General features: G+C 42.1%; 1 pseudogene; it reads left to right on the top strand.

The window, feature by feature from the left end:
- Positions 1-10311: 10311 nt before the first annotated feature.
- LOC124254982 overlaps positions 10312-18457 on the top strand; it is an 88100-nt pseudogene continuing 79954 nt past the window's right edge.

The raw sequence follows: 18457 nt of genomic DNA, 5'->3' as shown, positions 1-18457 counted from the left end.
GGATCGAACCCGGATCTTCGGCGTGACGAGTGGACGCTTTAACCGCTAGGCTACCCTACCGCCCGCAATCCCTGGCTTAGATTACAAGACCTAATCAGTTTGCCTGGGATGACATCTATGAACCAAGTCAGCGAGTCTGACCACAAGCTCCGTTGTTTTCAGAGGGATCAGATAGAGTCCGGAATAAGCCGAGTGGACCCGATTGGGAAGTAACTATACGAGTATTCAGTTTGTCTATGCCTGTAGATTCCGGGTTCTAGTGACGACATTCCTGGCATCTGAAAGTCATCCTAACCTTTAGATAAATTATGTCCTCACATAACTCTACATTCAGTGCTGACATATTTCGTGTTGGACTTATAGCTTTGTCTTCACACTTGAGAAACCCGTGAACATCCGGGTTAGAATTGATCTTCAGTAACCCATGCTTGTCGTAAGAGGCGACTAACGGGATCTGGTGGTCAGGTTCGCCGACTTGGCTTACACATATCGTAATTGCGTAGATCGATGCTCATGCTGTTGATCACTGGACTGTCTGGTCCAGTCTCGATTATTTACAGCCTGGAATATAGCTGGGATATTGTTGAGTGCGGCGTTAAACAGTAAACAAAACAATAACAACAACATTGCAATGACCAGTATATTGTCTAGAGGAGTTTTCCAAACAATGTATCGTCGATATTGTAACTAACCTGTCATTCAGAAATCAAATTTTACGAAAAACATGAGTGATTCTGTGATTCGAACCCGTACACCGCATAACATTCCCTTATTGATTCCGAGTTCGGTACCAATTCAGCCACTGAAGGAAAAAGGTATTCTTTCGGAAATTTCCAGTTATTTTTGGAGTACTTAATACAATATCCTTGGTTTTGATACTAGTAAATTTGTCATAAATCCTAATGATTCATTAAAAACCAAATATTGAAATAGCTTCCCCCAGTTTGTCGTCAAATCAGACATATGTGAACGTTATTTGTGAACATCCAAGGGAGACAAGGAAGTTTGGGTTTGGTTGAGATTGTCAAGGCGGCTGCAGCAGGATGTGCTGATGGTGACGCTCAGTCCCTCACTCACTCGGTATTCTGGCTCACGGAGAGTCCTTAGTTACAAAGTAATCGCATATGTTCGTTTTGTCACGAATGGATTTATGACGCTCTGTTTTGACAATGTATCATCTCTCAAGATTTTAGCTCTTCGACTACATCACTTTTGTAAACTGTTGAGTTTCAACTCGTTAGGGTAATTTAGACTTCTACTTTACATTGTACCACAACAATGTTTTTTTTTTACATATATAACTTTAATTGGTTATCCTCGGTCGTGTCTGCCATCATATCACTTAGTACAAGACAATGCTTTTGTTTCTGTATCTGTCCATTGCTGCGAGCACTCGTTATGTCGGAAAGCTCACGTTAAATCTTCAAATCATCATCATCATCATCATCATCATGACCTACTGTCAGGCGGTCTGGTATTCCGACTACACATGTACGGTCGTGATTAGAATACACTAGCTCGCTGGACTTGTCCCATCATAGTAAAGTTAAAATCACTGCTCGACTTATTTATTAATGTAATCTGTTGTATCACCAGCTAAAGGAGTTTGGACTTAATGTATTCCTTCGTCTTATTCAACGTATAATTCTGAGCTAATTCCCCTGTCGACGACATATGTATACGCGCTGGCAGTTTGTTTACTTTTCTTTACCATTCTCCACAAGCCCATGTGATAGACTCCTAGCTTCGACCCGTGAAGATCCGGGTTAGAATTGATCTTCAGTAACCCATGCTTATCGTAAAATGCGACTAACGGGATCGGGTGGTCAGGCTCGCTGACTGGGTTGACACATGCCATTGTATCCCGATTGGGTAGATCGATGCTCATGCTGTTGATCCCAGGATTGTCTGGTCCAGACTCGATTATTTACAGACCGCCGCCATATAGCAGGAATATTGCCGAGTCCGGCGTTAAACAGCAAACCAAACGAAACCCAGTTTTGAGTGTATAACACGACCTGTTCTGGGTCCCGTTCCTCAAAGCGATCGTAGCGCTACGACAGTCGTAAGTCTATATTAAAGTATTGGAGTTACGATCACCTTAGCACTACGACAGTCGTAAGTCTATGTTAAAGTATTGGAGTTACGATCACCTTAGCGCTACGATCGCTTTCAGGAACGGGGCCCTGTACTGTATACGTAGCTAGTGTTTGTTGTGCATCAGATGACATGGCGTGCTCGAGGAGAACGTTGACATCGCAAAGCTTGTTTCTTTCCATAGGTTGATAAGCTTGAACAGTAACAGTATGTAAGTACACATTAATAACACAACACTTTGGTAATTCAGTAAACTGAGACCAGTTGATCTGTCTTGTTAATATTTCATCTCGACCTGACACTGTGGGGGACGTTTCCTCTGAAATACGAAACACCATTGTTTCCTCCCCTGACACTCCGTGGGTGGCACGGATCTAGGAATGTTCCTACAGGTTCACAGAGTGCCCTCCATTATGCCATTCAAATACCATTCCATTATGAATGAGTCAGTCAGTTAACAACTCGTAAACAGTATTTCGGTAACGGTATCTTGATGTGTGTTGGGCGGTGGGGTAGCCTAGTGGTGGAAGTGTTCGCTCGTCACGCCGAAAACCCGGGTTCGGTTCCCACATGGGTACAATTTGTGAAGCCCATTTCTGGTGTCCCCCGCCGTGATATTGCTGGAATATTGCTAAAAGCGGCGTAAAACTAAAAAATAACTCAGCGTGTAAATGTCTCCGTGCTTTCCACCCGTGGTTCCAGTCCCAAACCCTTACTCCCCCTGCCCCCAATATAAGTCAGAACAAGGTATGGTGACATGGGTATTTGCCTAGCTCTAGGTAGGCCTGAAATTACACATCTGGGATGTTGACCTTGGACTAGACATGTCTGATAGGACGAACACACACGCGCACGCACATACAAACAAACACAATAGGGACTTAGGACTTGGCACATGAAATTTAGGGAAACTGACCTAGGACTAGACATTTGATACCACACGAGCGCGCACATGGACACGCGCGCGCACGATCATGGGCACACACACAGAGGACACTGACCTAAGACTGAGAACGAACGAACCAGTCTCAAATGTCTTTCAGCTCTAAGGGTTCAATGAATGTTAAATGTGAGATCGAACCCCTTCCCCGAGTGCCGATGCTCCCTTTGGATAGTATATAGTGTGCGAATGAGAATAAACGTTTTTCAAGCGTAAAAACACAAAGCTAGGTAAATATACTATACAACGAGACAGTAACGGTTGATAAGTGTGAACAAGTGGAGCACGGGAATCATCGGACATTACAATGTTTATGTCTTCTTATTGATCCCTGACCATCTATAGTCTATGAATGTGGAAATTATAGGTATTCATAAATACTGCTGACAATGAGGGAGTCCGGCTTTCATATGAAAACGGCGAGGGCGTAATGACGGCGGTGGCTTGGAGACTTGGACATGGATGACAGCTTCATGTGAACAGTATTGAGTATCTTCATCCACTGTTAGTTCAAAAATAGAATAAGTGTTTGTCTTGGACTATTTCTCTATTGATTCCTGGAAATCCATGGGAATTTATTCCTCGGGGTTCCTGATTCTTAAACACAACATATGTTTCATATGTAAGTGTACCACTTCAGGAAGGCCACTGACATTGGCGTAGTCAGGGTTGGCACGGCGTACGGGAGATAACTCCGTGATGGATTATACCCCCTTAAAAATATTCATATTTTGCTTTTGTGTAAGATCTCTTCAGGTGAGGTGAGGTGAAATTGGGTTTAACGTCGCACTTAAAAATATTAAATATGACGACGTGCATGCGTGTGTATGTGTGGCTGCTTGTACTAGCCCAGACTTAAGCTGGTTTTATAGTGCTAGCCCACTGAGATACTATGCCGCAGTGAAGCATGACTACCCCACTCAGACACATCATACTGACTCCGAGCCGACCAGTCCTTGTACCCATTAATGCCGAGCGCCAGACAGGGACCAACAAGTACCATAATTTAACGTCTTTTGGTATGTCGCGGCCGGGGGTCGAACCCGCGACCTTCCACTCTCCGGGCGGACGCTCTAACCACTACACCACGGAGGCGGTCTCCTCAGAAGGCCACAGAAGGTGCATGGTCTATATAATCAACTGGGTCTCCTTATACGTTACGCATCATGTAGTGCCGACGATGCTGAGGTTAACTACCATCACCGTCGGGTTCTGACCCGTGCAGATCCGAATTAGAAGTTGTCTTCAGCAACCCATGATGGTCGTAAGAGGCGACTGACCTGATCGGGTGGTCAGGCTCGCTGAGTTGGTTGACAAATGTCATCGTATCTCAGTTGCGTAGATCGATGGTCATGCTGGTGATCACTGGATTGTCTGGTCACTTACTCACTATATGCTAGCTACTCCTTTCAGCGTGTCTGCAGATTCACCATGACCGGGTATATGTTAGAGTGTTCCTTGAGGTTAGACTCAGTGGTAAGACACCATACGTCATGGTGTGTCATGTCACACTACTTGTAGCTGATGAGGTTATCCATGACAGTAGCTCTGAACTCAAATCTGCCCAACTAACATAATATTATATTCAGAGGACGTGATGTATAGCTGCTATGCCTTCGAAATTGTTTCCGAGTGTATACGTCATATGACTGTTTATGTATTTGTTTGGTTTACCCCACTACAAGTGACCATTCTTACGCCGTTATAAAGCTTCAACACTCTGCAACTCAGATCTAAAGCCAACTCACTCACCCACCCACTCGATATTCACGTAATCACTCACTCACAGACCCAACCACTCACTTATACACTTACCAGCCCACCCATCCGACCCCTCACTCACTCACTCACTCACTCACTCACCCACCCACCCACCCACCCGCCCGCCCGCTCGCTCGCTCACTCACTCACTCACTCACTCACTCACTCACTCACTCACTCACTCACTCACTCACTCACTCACTCACCCACCCGACCACTCACTCACTCACTCACTCACTCACTCACCCACCCACTCACTCGCTGACTCACCCGACCGCTCCATACTCACTCACTCACTCACTCACTCGCAGGGCTGACACAACTGCCATCGACCACGGCAGTGTTGTCGGGAGAGCGACCGTGTTTACTCATCATGAGTCTTTGTTTCAAGTTCAATATTTACCTGGAGTTGAGGTGAGGTGTTTTTTTTGCTGTGCAACAAACTTTCTTTTATTGATTGCGTATTACTCGACAGTTTACCCCCGGGATGCCACGTCCAGGATGCCTTTGTACAAAACAACCTTAGCACTAAGCCTACTTTAAGTCTATGTTAAGGTATGGGAGTTACGGCCACCTTAGCTCTAAGATCGCTTTGAACAGCAGCACCCAGGGAGACAGGCAGTTGCAACAACAACCAGAAGGATAATCAAGAACAACACTCAGTGTGATGACTAGCCAGATGAACTGTATCTCAGTCCAGTTCAGATGTTTACGTTGTAATCCGTGTTCTATACTTCTCTGGAACAGCAACATCAAACAATTATAAAATATGTAATACACATTCGATCAAACACTTGCATTCAGACAGATATATTCATGAACCATAATATAGTTTGATCAAACACACTAATAGGCACAGAAATGTACGGACTACTATATACTGTAGTTTGATTCAAACACCTAATAAAGGAGAGCTATGATCTGTAATATAGTTTGTACAAACTCCCCCTTATAGACAGATATATTTATGACCTTCAATACAGGTTTTATTAAACAACAGCTGATTATATTTATGATCTATGACGTAGGTTTCTTCAAACAACCGCTTACAAATATATTTATGATTTTTGACAGAGGTTTTATCAAACACTGACTGACTGAGTATGGTTTTACGCCGTGTTTAGCAATATTCCAGCAATATCACGGCGGAGGACACCAGAAATGGGCTTCACAAATTGTACCCATTTGGGGAATCGAACCCGGGTCTTCGGCGTGACGAGCGAACGCTTTAACCACTAGGCTTCCCCACCGCCCTTTTGTCAAACAACCGCTTACAGATATATCTATTATGTATGATAAAGGTTTGATCAAACAATAGCTTACAGATATATTTATTATATATGACACAGTTTAGATCAAACAATCGTTGTTTTGGCACACATATTTATGATATATTCAATAATTATGATCAACTGCCATCTAAAATGCTCAAATACATGGTATGGGCTAGAGGCATACCTCTTCTCCACAATGATGATAACATGGAAACAAAATCATACCAGCCACAGCACTAGTTGTATGTACTTGATGAAGATCCAACTCGAACACGCAAAAAAAGGATTATGAAACAGAGGAAGATCAAAGCCCTTCCTGCATGCAATAACGCTAATTAAGATTTTTATTCCACTTTGTGAATTCAATGAAGTGTGAACCTTCGCATAGCGACGACCAAACTGTACTGGTGATCAAAGCTTCCGATGACTCTCAGCGTTTCTGCATTTTAAGGATCTACAATGATTCGTTGCAACCAATAACAATGTAACGGAAATGTTATATCCCAAATGCCTTACATCCTTTTATCCTCTGTATCTTAACAAATACATTGACTTAAAAGTAATGAAAGGCTTAGAAGATATTTCATTTTTTAAAGAGCGCTATCTCATTTGGTGACCTAACAAAACCGACAATGTCATTGTGTCTGGTGACGGGAACTGACAGACATATTGGACAAGGAAAAGGAAACATTTTATCTATTATATATAACTTGTGTGTTTATGGTGTGAAAAAATCCCAACGGGTTGAAAGTAGTTCCTGAATAAAGTATTATTTCACATAAAATATCGGTATTTTTAAGGACAAATGTAGTTTTTCATATATAATATACTAATACAATGTTACTTAACGTATAAAAAATAACATTTACAATGACTAAACTGATTTTATTGTCAAAAACGTGTGCGATTGATATTTACAATGAGTATAATGGCTGCATTAAACTTGATGCAACACTTCATCAAAAATAAATACTTAGGTTCAAACTATTGATCCGTGTTAATGCATTTATACCATCACATTTCTTGGCGTAAATATCAAAGTTTACTTCATTTATTTATGTTGCTATTGTAACCATAAACAGACTGTTCCTGTTGGCAAAGAGATTGATTCTTAGAGCTTATTGTTGTGTGGTTAAACATTGATAACGAGGCTCGCCCCTTGGGAGCAGCCGTTGTGTTGTCACGTGACTCAGTTAGCTTCTCAATGTACTGGCGCTTATAGGTGCATGACATCAAAGCCCTGTATCAATAAATAATGTTTTATCACAAACACATTCCAAAACAATCCGTATTCAAACCAGTGGGAGCAGGATTAGTATCAGTTCTCAGCTCCTTATTGGTGTTTGTATAGGCTAATGAATAAATGAAAGGTGGGGCAGTGATCACACTGTCAACCATTGGCCTGGGCCCCGTTTCACAAAGCGATCGTAGCGCTACGACTGTCGTACCTCCTGGGCCCCGTTCCTCAAAGCGATCGTAGCGCTACGACTGTCGTACCTCCTGGGCCCCGTTCCTCAAAGCGATCGTAGCGCTACGACTGTCGTACCTCCTGGGCCCCGTTCCTCAAAGCGATCGTAGCGCTACGACTGTCGTACCTCCTGGGCCCCGTTCCTCAAAGCGATCGTAGCGCTACGACTGTCGTACCTCCTGGGCCCCGTTCCTCAAAGCTATCGTAGCGCTACGACTGTCGTACCTCCTGGGCCCCGTTCCTCAAAGCTATCGTAGCGCTACGACTGTCGTACCTCCTGGGCCCCGTTCCTCAAAGCTATCGTAGCGCTACGACTGTCGTACCTCCTGGGCCCCGTTTCACAAAGCGATCGTAGCGCTACGACTGTCGTACCTCCTGGGCCCCGTTCCTCAAAGCGATCGTAGCGCTACGACTGTCGTACCTCCTGGGCCCCGTTCCTCAAAGCTACCGCAGCGCTACGACTGTCGTACCTCCTGTACTGTAACATAGACTTACGACAGTCGTAAAGCTACGATAGCTTTGTGAAACGGGGCCCTGGTCCAGGTGCGATTGTTTACAGACTGTCGTGATGGAACAATGCGGTGTTCTACAACGCTCGCCGTGTCCCTCGCGACTTAAGAGTCGGCAGTATAGACCTTAGAGACAGGTTTGGTGTACTGTCAAGAATAACGAGTGTGATGGTTAGTTGTTGTTTTACGCCGCACTCAGCAATATTCCAGCTATATGGCGGCGGTCTGTAAACACTCGAATCTGGACCAGACAACCCAGTGATCGACAGCATTAACTAACAAGTGTGAAGTTCTAAATAAGGGTGTGGTGACTTAGCGGCGAAGAGTATAAATATAACATTAACACGTGCACACTGTACACAGCACACACACACACGCACACTGTACACAGCACACACACATGCACACTCTACAAGCACACACACACACATGCACACTCTACAAACCACACACACGGGCACACTGTAAAATCCACACACACATGCATACTGTACAAAACACACACACAGGCACACTGTAAAAACCACACACACATGTGCACACTGTACAAAGCACACACACATGTGCACACTGTAAAAACCACACACACATGTGCACACTCTACAAAGCACACACACATGCACACTGTACACAGCACCTACACATGCACACTGAACAAACCACACACACATGCACACTCTACAAACCACACTCATGCACCCTGTAAAACACACACACACATGCACACTGTACAAAGCACACACACACAGGCACACAGTAAGAAACACACACACACATGTGCACACTGTACAAAGCACACACATATGCACACTGTACAAACCACACACATATGTGCACACTGTACAATCCACACATACATGTGCACACTGTACAAACCACACACACATGTGCACACTGTACAAACCACACACACAGGCACACAGTAAAAACCACACACACATGTGCACACTGTACAAAGCACACACACATGCACACTGTACAAACCACACACACATGCATACTGTACAAAGCACACACACAGGCACACTGTAAAAACCACACACACATGTGCACACTGTGCAAACCACACACACACATGTACACTGTACAAACACACACACACACACACACACACACACAGAGACAGTACAAGTTACACACACGTATCAGACCCACAACAAAAATCGATGTCAGACAAAGAGCGTTTCGCTTTTTGCCAACCCATACATGTCCAGGGACGTCCCAACTCAAAGCAATGCACAGAACGCTATCAAAGGTTTCCATTTTTTAGTTTCCCATGTGTAAAGCCTTCCTCCCCGGCGAATCTGTACTGCAAATAACCAGATTTCTCTTTGTCAACTCTCCATTGTGCATTTTATGATATATCAATAAGAGCATTGCATGACAACTTCATTAAAGCAATACGCTAAGCCCACAAAAAAACACTCCCAGAAATGAGCCCACACAGAATGCCAAGTGTGTTGTCATTTCCTTCATCAAGTTTATTTTTAATATCTGGCGTACACCTGTCATTGTGCTTTTTATTCTGATCAGCAACACGCCTTAATATTAATCATCTGAATAACACAACTAAATAGCTCATGCGACATTACGTATCAGCCTACCCTTTTATCGTTCAGCAATTGCAGTCATTATGAAGACCAAGACGAATTACCTCCCATCAACGAACTAAGGTCTAACTGGACGCATATTATAAGTATGAATTAATATTTCATAACACCCCATCGAGTTGGTGTTTGTGTACATTGTAACCTCGTAAAAGTAAATTAGTTGCGGTTGCAAACGTACGTTTATTCAGCGATGACACATCAACAATATGGGCATCTTCTGTCGCCTGCAGCACAAAGCTTTCTCACCAGCTACGATGTGTATTAATCTTTAATAGGGAGTCATCCAGGAATGAAATTTATATTATCGTATGCTTTATCGACTGATTTCGGAACAAAGTCGCGGTTCCTTACACTCCATTGTTGTCATTGATTAAGCCACGTGACATCATTTAACTCTTATGTCTATCGGCCACTGCGAGTTATAGAGCTTATCGATCTGTGATATAATTTTATGATTGTTTATGATGAATTCCACGGGCCTGGTTAACAGGATGCAGAAATGGCGTCCTGAAACCGTCATGGTCTACCTGCGTTCACAAACAGGAGTAAAGACGCGGTTTTGTAAACACGCCTCCGTTATTCGTAACAAATCTAGCTATCCTTTTAGCGTTACTTGCTGACCATAGGAGACTGAGTGGAGTGTGGTCTAAGGAATAGTTCTCTGCAGTATCAATAGCAAGCCTAATCGATAATCGACTTCTTGGTGACAAGTGTGATATGAACCAGCGCCAATTACCCTCAATGGGTGTATTTATGACGTGAAACAACATTTGCAGCAAGACATGGGTAAATAGTTGAAAATGATTATGAGAAGGAAGAGTGGTGTAATTTTCGCTAACTATTTTCGCAGTTAAACGTCAAAACAACGCGATAGTTACAGAGTAATTTTCCAATTATTCGACCATCTTCCAATCTCGTTATTGGAACCGCCAGCACAGGATACGGGGCCTCTTAGCTACTGACGAAGACTGTGGTGTTATTTACTGCGGGACAATCGACTTCAGAGCGGGAGGGAGCCGCTCAATAATTCCTACCGTCGGATTTGAATTATTTCCTTATCCTATAATAAACAGACGTGAAGTGCGGCTACATTAGGCGTTCTACTAACTGCACGTACAAGACGGGTGGCGGGTATTTGTTCGGATATTCGGGTATTTGAACAGTTATGCTCCTTGCCCCTCTGATAAAATGGACTTGTCCGTCATCCATCAGTAGAGGAATTCGCTTGGTGTTTCCATGGTGCTGTTGGTTCTCTGACAGATCTATTGTCACATGTGACCAAATCAGAAAGGCTGAAGAAAATTGCTAGGATAAGTTAATGGCTGGCTGATGAGGAGGAATAATCTCTGTGTGACTCCGAGGGAGTAATTCGTTGAAATCCAAAACTGTTTGAAATTCGAATCCCTTCTTTCCGGAGTGGAAGGTACCTGCTGAATTCCCAAAGGGAGTTGGTTGTCGATTTGTTTTGTGAAGACCGTTGAGTTTATCCTAACGACTTCTTTCAAGTCTTGGACGACTTGCAGCAATGTCAACAACGTTGGGGAGAGAGTGTGTGTAGATGTTGACTATGATTAGTGATGAGGGGGGCAGCGTTTGATGTCCGGAATCCACCATGAACAACAATGATTACAAAATTAGGGAGGCAGACCCTAAAACTGACAATGCCGGAAGAACAAGTGCCACTTCTAGTGGGATCGGAAGTGGGACTTCGAGCAAGGGGTCAGAGTCGGGGTCGGACACGGCGTCCCTCAGTTCAGGGGGTGTCTACCAGCAGACGACTTCCGGTACTTCTGATCGTCTGCTCGGGTTGTGTAACCGAGGTGAATGGATGATACTAGAACAGACGTTAAGAAACATGGACAAGGCCAACCCGCAGCTGTTGGCTACGGATGAGGTAAATGTCAAAAAACATTCTTACAGTTTCTAAGCAATCTGTCACATAACTAACATTAGTCATCAAATAACTACATCGTTAAATATATACATTTGAAACCATTTAAACATTTTCAACAATAGGACAACAAAGATAGAACAATATCAGAAATGGACGAGCTATGATGAGTTCACTGAACTTGTTATCAGTTTTTGTTTTTAATGTTAAACATTAATTGAGACTTCTAATCCAAAACGGTGTCCTAGTTACAAACTCATGTATGTATGTTAGCGTCATGCTATGAAGTATATTGTTGTTAGAGCGTTAAAACGTAAGACAGTTCTTTTGTTTTGTGTGTGAAGCCCATTTCTGGTGTCCCCCGCCGTGATATTGCTGGAATATTGCTAAAAGCGGCGTAAAACTAAACTCACTCACTCACTAACTTCTGTTTTGTTGGTTTGGGTTTTATGTTTAAATAACCATAGTAACTCATAGTCTCATGACCAAAACGTATGGACATTTTAAAATATTTATAAGCATATATATACTTTCTCACTCCGTAATTCTCAATGTCTAACCTGGGCCTATGACCTATTACTTTTCTGAAATAAACCACCAGTCCAACAGTAATAGTAATAAGTGTTTCGGCGATGCTTGATATGGATAGAATCAAATCCCCCATGAAACGTCAACGGCCAGTTTGTTAACTGTCACACCATCGACCTTTGATTGGTTTTATAAGTATTCCGAGAGACAAATTACCGCTGCTTCGAGTGGATGGGACAAGCTGTATGCATCTAAACATATCCACTTAAGTTGTACTCAACTCTTCTTAAGTTGACATCGTATTGAACCCACGAGAACGGCACGGCCTTAACAAGTTCATTACAACGAGAATGTTTCTGTTCGAAACAAATCATCAGAATGCAGAAATTCATCAAGATCGTTTTATACCAGAACAGAAGAGTTTTGATATAAAGAAGACTACGTGTTACACTATCAAATGAAGGAAGTGGTGTAACTAAGATATCCCTGAGATAATTGGGTCAGACGCAAATTGAACCAAAACATATTGTTACAAAGCCTTCCTCGCGCGAAGTGGATTATGCTGGTTTAACAACATGACATCTCTACATGCTGTTCTTTACTACCGTGATGAATGAATGATAAAGACAACTAATCTAGGAGACGAGTACGGCGTTGTTTCATAGGATTGTAGTTCTGTCGAATGCCAACCTTTAAATCACACATTAAGCAAGTCATGTTACAGATATCATATTGTTGCCCCTTAAAAGTGAGAACGGGTGTGGGGTTTATTAACGGTATTAAGAAAGTTCCATTTCCGTGTTTTCATGTTTCAGTGTCAGATCCGCAGTACAAATGAACCATTATCGGTTATGTGTTCACAGGGAAAAGTTCACGCATGTTTTCTATCCGTGGGTGACCCATATATTTGTTCACGACTAGCCTAGGTGGTTTAAAACACCCACTGTCGCTGAACATTCTTTAGTTACCATGCAAACGGGGCCCCAAGGGGACAGCGAGTGCATTTTTGTGATAACACGTCTTTGGGTGCGTCTTGTTTAGACCCCAAGACGGGGAAAATAAGACACGGCCTCCCGACATGGACTGCAATGTATTTAACGCCGCAACAACGCTAACGACAATCACATCGAAAACGTGATAGAAAAATGCTTGCAAACAATAAAATATAAAGGTCAGAATGTATTCTCAATGAAATATACTCATGCCAATAATGGTTGACACACCACCCACCCACACACACACACACACCCACACATCCCCACACCACATCCCCTCTCCAATAAAATACATTGAAGGGGGTGACAACCATTATTGGCATGAGTATATGTCGAAGAAGAATAAGAGAATGAGTTTGGTTTAACACCGCGTTTAACAGTTATGTAATAGCGGTCAGTTTATTGTGGGAGTAAAACCCGAAATAATGTAGGTCCAAGACGTATACTACGTAAGTAAACATCTACGAGAACGGGTACCGTGGAGGCGAACCTCGAACCGTAATCAGGTCGAACCACCCTTCGAACCCACTGGTTTCTGAACAAAGTCTAAAGCTGAACAAAGTCTAAAGGACGTTGATCAAGAATGAATTTGTAACTGAATGACGAAATTATGTTAATGATAAACATATATATTAAGATATTAAACTGGCTTTTTCCGGCTGTTAAGATCCATCCTGTCACACGATCTGTAAGCTGAATATAGATATACAAGTTGGTAAAGCTATGCAACATCACCTGTAACCTTAACGTCACAGTCTAATGGCATCAGTTACCTCTGTGCTTGTGGAGCTGGTTATGTCTACTTTTACTCTCTAGGCACTTATTATTTAGTAACTGAATTTTGTTAATAAGAATGTCTGTGATTGTCGACAGAAACTCACCCTTGTCTCTATTGATACCACGATAAAACGAGTAATCAATGTAAGTTTAAAATTCCTCCCCAAGCCTCAGAGTTTCAAACATATGTCTTCTCGTGTTGATATAATTATATATATCGTGTTTATATATTTGATAGCAAAATACAATCGGGTGAGATTATCTGTGTATTTGTTCATATTAATAATCCTGGATTCAAAACTTCATTGTTTGATTGTGAATCTTTAATTAACACACGCCACAGATACACTCGTATTCTTACAAGGGGGTCTGCTTTTCCCTGAGCTTATCTAACAGCCATGGAAATGCATTTGTCGCTTTTAGCAACGTTAACTGAGGGGATAAAGAATATACCGACGTTGTCTTTTTATCATTTGGTAAATTTGATTATGCCTATTTTGCCCTCATTCCTGCAACAGTTTGCAAAAAGTAACCCTGCCAGGGTATTTTTTCAAACAAAACGGTTAAATGAAAACAGAGGCAAGAGATACATTTGCAACCACTTGACAACCGCCATGTTGAAATGTAAATTTATGCCGACAAGACAAATTCTTTTATGAGTATTATGCGACTATTGTAAATTTTAAAAACTATTAATTAAATTATATTTTAAAATATATGCAGAGTTTTTCTTTGAGTGCTTAGAGTTTATTCTTGTCATTCAATGTCAATAATTGCTATCGCTAAGTGGTTTTCAATTGAAACTCATGATGAAATTTAACAGGCAGTTTTTGTATTCATAAATGTAATAATGGTAACTTCGAAAGCAAAATATAAGGTTTTCGTTTGTCAAAACAAAAGGAAAAAAAATCCATAGAAAATATAAACTCGTATGTTTACGATTAGTTAGACAAATATTTGGGCTTCACCGAAAAACACCTACACTTCACACAAGTGCCTTACTAAGATGTTCGATGGTCTAAGCATGCACCGGTGATCACAGGACCGGATTTCAGTATCAGACCAACACACTTATAACTGATGAACTCTTTTCAAACCTACAAGATCTTGCTTATGCAATTCAATAAAATAACAATGCGTTTATATGTAGCATCTTTTTATTGTTAGTGTGAAGGTAATTTCCGTGATGTACCGATAGAAACCAGGTGTCCAGTACTCTCCTGCCGGGATCTCGATCCCATGGGGGCCCAAGGCAGTAAGCACACACATTAGAAATCAATGGTGCTTGTTTTTCTGGTTCCTTCAGCCTACTCGTGGACGTGCTTGTCCTGAGGGCAAATGTCTCGCTTTGTTTGTGAGGGACAATAGCTCAAGAATATATTCTGACGTATGTTGGGGTCTATCTCAGGAATGTTTGTGATACTGTATCATCATATGATGTTAACTGGGTGTATGAATATGTGAATGATGGGGTCTGTTTATCTACGTCTCGGGGTATATTTGATCGTATATCAGGGTATGTTTGTGTGTCTGTCAAGGTATGTTTGTGTGTATATCGGGGTATGTTTGTGTGTATATCGGGGTATGTTTATGTGTATATCGGGGTATGTTTGTGTGTATATCGGGGTATGTTTATGTGTATATCGGGGTATGTTTATGTGTATATCGGGGTATGTTTGTGTGTATATCGGGGTATGTTTATGTGTATATCGGGGTATGTTTATGTGTATATCGGGGTATGTTTATGTGTTTGTGTGTATACACCAGGGAATATCAGGGTATGTTTGTTGTGGATCTCAAGGTGTGTATATCAAGGGTATGTTTTGTTTGTGTATATCGGTGTATGTTTATGTAGCTACTAGGATATGTTTGTGTGTATATCGGGGTATGTTTATGTAGCTACTAGGATATGTTTGTGTGTATATCAGGGTATGTTTATGTAGCTACTAGGATATGTTTGTGTATACACCAGGGGATGTTTGTGTGGATCTCAAGGTTTTTGTGTATATCGGGGTATGTTTGTGTGAATCTCAAGGTTTTTTGGTGTATATCGGGGTATGTTTGTGTGAATCTTAAGGTTTTTGTGTATATCGGGGTATGTTTGTGTGAATCTCAAGGTTTTTGTGTATATCGGAGTATGTTTGTGTGGATCTCAAGGTGTGTTTGTGTGTATAGCGGGGTATGTTTGTGTGTATATCAGGGTATGTTTGTGTGTATATCAGGGTATGTGTATGTGTATCTCAGAGTATTATCAGGGTATGTTTGTGTGTATATCAGGGTATGTGTTTGTGTATATCAGAGTATTATCAAGGCATGTTTTAGTGTATTCAGGGCATGTTTAAGTGTATCCCAGGGCATGTTTAAGTGTATCTCAGGGCATGTTTAAGTATATCTCAGGGCATGTTTAAGTGCATCTCAGGGCACGTTTAAGTGTATGTCATGTCTTGTTTATGTGTATCTCAGGGCACTTTTAAGTGTGTCTCAGGGCATGTATAAGTGTGTCTCAGGGCATGTTTAAGTTTATTTCAGGGCGCGTTTAAGTGCAACTTACGGGCATAATAATGGGTATCTCAGGGCATGTATAAGTGTGTCTCAGGGCATGTTTAAGTTTATTTCAGGGCGCGTTTAAGTGCAACTTACGGGCATAATAATGGGTATCTCATGGCATGTTTAAGTGTGTCTCAGGGCATGTTTAAGTGTATGTCAGGGCATGTTTAAGTGTATCTCAGGGCATATTTAAAGTGTCTCAGGGCATGTTTAAGTGTATCTCAGGGCATGCTTAAGTGTGTTTCAGGTCTCAGCCTTGCCTGTTGTTGAGTACGTCTAGGACATGAAGGGCACAGGACCAACACCTATATGTAATACGCTGTAGTAATGGTGTGTTCACAAACACCAGGGCCCCGTTCCTCAAAGCGATCGTAGCGCTACGACAGTCGTAAGTCTCTGTTAAAGTATGGGAGTTACGATCATCTTAGCGCTACGATCGCTTTGAGGAACGGGGCCCTGAACGAATCGTTACCATATCCACACAGTAACAATCTAACTTACTGCGCAACTATATCATGATCAGTACCTAGCTGGGGACGAACAACACAAATATTGGAATCGGAGAACCTTTTCAACTTGTTAAACAAAATTCAATGAAAAATCATTACTGTTAGCCGAACATTTCGATTAATGTGATGCACTATGTTCACTTTTTCCCCGTCGTTCGTGTTTTGTGTGAGCTGTTATTGAACGTTACGTTAAGAATAGTAAATTAAATCGAATTTCAAGCCCTTGTAACGTTGATGTAAATACTGCTTTCAATTTTGGTGCCCTGTGCAAAGAAAATGTCCACCTGTAAAAGCCACGTGTTACTCCAAGGTTAGAAGCGTTTTTGTACCGGTTGATGTTTATTTTTAAATGTTTGAATTCGGTATTGTAATCTCTTTCTCCTTGATTAAATACCTGAAAGAAGTACACACTTAGTGTTTTAGGATTAATTTTTAAGAAAACAACGTTAACTTTTGAAAAGTATTTTATTTTGATTTGCAAGTCACAAACATTTTGTCCCTATTGCCGAAACCCCACAGATATCCTTTAGAGAGTTGGCGTGAGATTTCATGAACATCATGAATGTGTTGAAGGATACGTGCATGCTATAGGCCTACGCACTGTCGATTGAGAAAGTTAGCGACGTACCTCGTAGGGGTTAAACGGTACGCTCTTACCACGGTACGGTACGTATTGCGGTACAAGACCTTCGGTTCGGTCTGTTTCGGTTCGGTATATGAGATATGATCATAAGAAATGAAAAGAAACGCATAAATTTTGACAATTTCTAGACATTTTGAAAAAGGTTTAAAAAGGTTCATAAAACGGTACGAGAACCGAAAATACCGATTTTGTGGATTGCATTACGGTATACCGAACCGAAGGCAAAATACCGCGGTATACCGTTTCACCCCTAGTACCAGGCACATGTCAAAATGCCAAGATTGTCATCAGTGGAAACCAGCCTTTGGAATGTCGCAGATGGGGACTTCAAAAAACCATATTGCCAGAACGTTCGGCTGTACAAGGCAGACCATCGTCAGTCTCACCGATGGCGGAGACGCGTCAACCAGACAGTCCTGACATCTGACGGTCCCAGATTTGAGAGGGGTTATTTCACCGCATCAGTAGGTTTGTTGGTTGGTTGTTGTTTAACGCCGCACTCAGCAATATTCCAGCTATATGGCGGCGGTCTATAAATAATCGAGTCTGGACTAGACAATCCAGTGATCAACAAAATGAGCGTCGATCTACGCAATTGGGATACGATGACATGTCAACCAAGTCAGCAAGACTGACCACTCGATCCCGTTAGTCGCCTTTAACGACCAGATTAGTATGGGTTACTGAAGACCAATTCTAATCCTCACGGATCTGCATGAGTAGGAAGGCAGTGACGAGACAACAACGTGATGTTGGCATCCGGGACTACAGACCAGACAGAGATCAATTATGAAGCCATCCACATCGGCTGAATCGTCTCAGTTGGGCGAGGAACGCGAGACGCTGGCAACGTCGCAATTGAGCACTATAGATGTGATGTTTTGCCAATAGGTACACAATGTTTGTGA

Source organism: Haliotis rubra, unplaced genomic scaffold (assembly GCF_003918875.1).
Source record: "Haliotis rubra isolate DU_JTF1 unplaced genomic scaffold, ASM391887v1 Scf59, whole genome shotgun sequence".
NCBI lineage: Eukaryota > Metazoa > Mollusca > Gastropoda > Lepetellida > Haliotidae > Haliotis > Haliotis rubra.
Note: the sequence above shows the minus strand (reverse complement) of the source record. Positions and strands in the feature narration are given on the sequence as shown.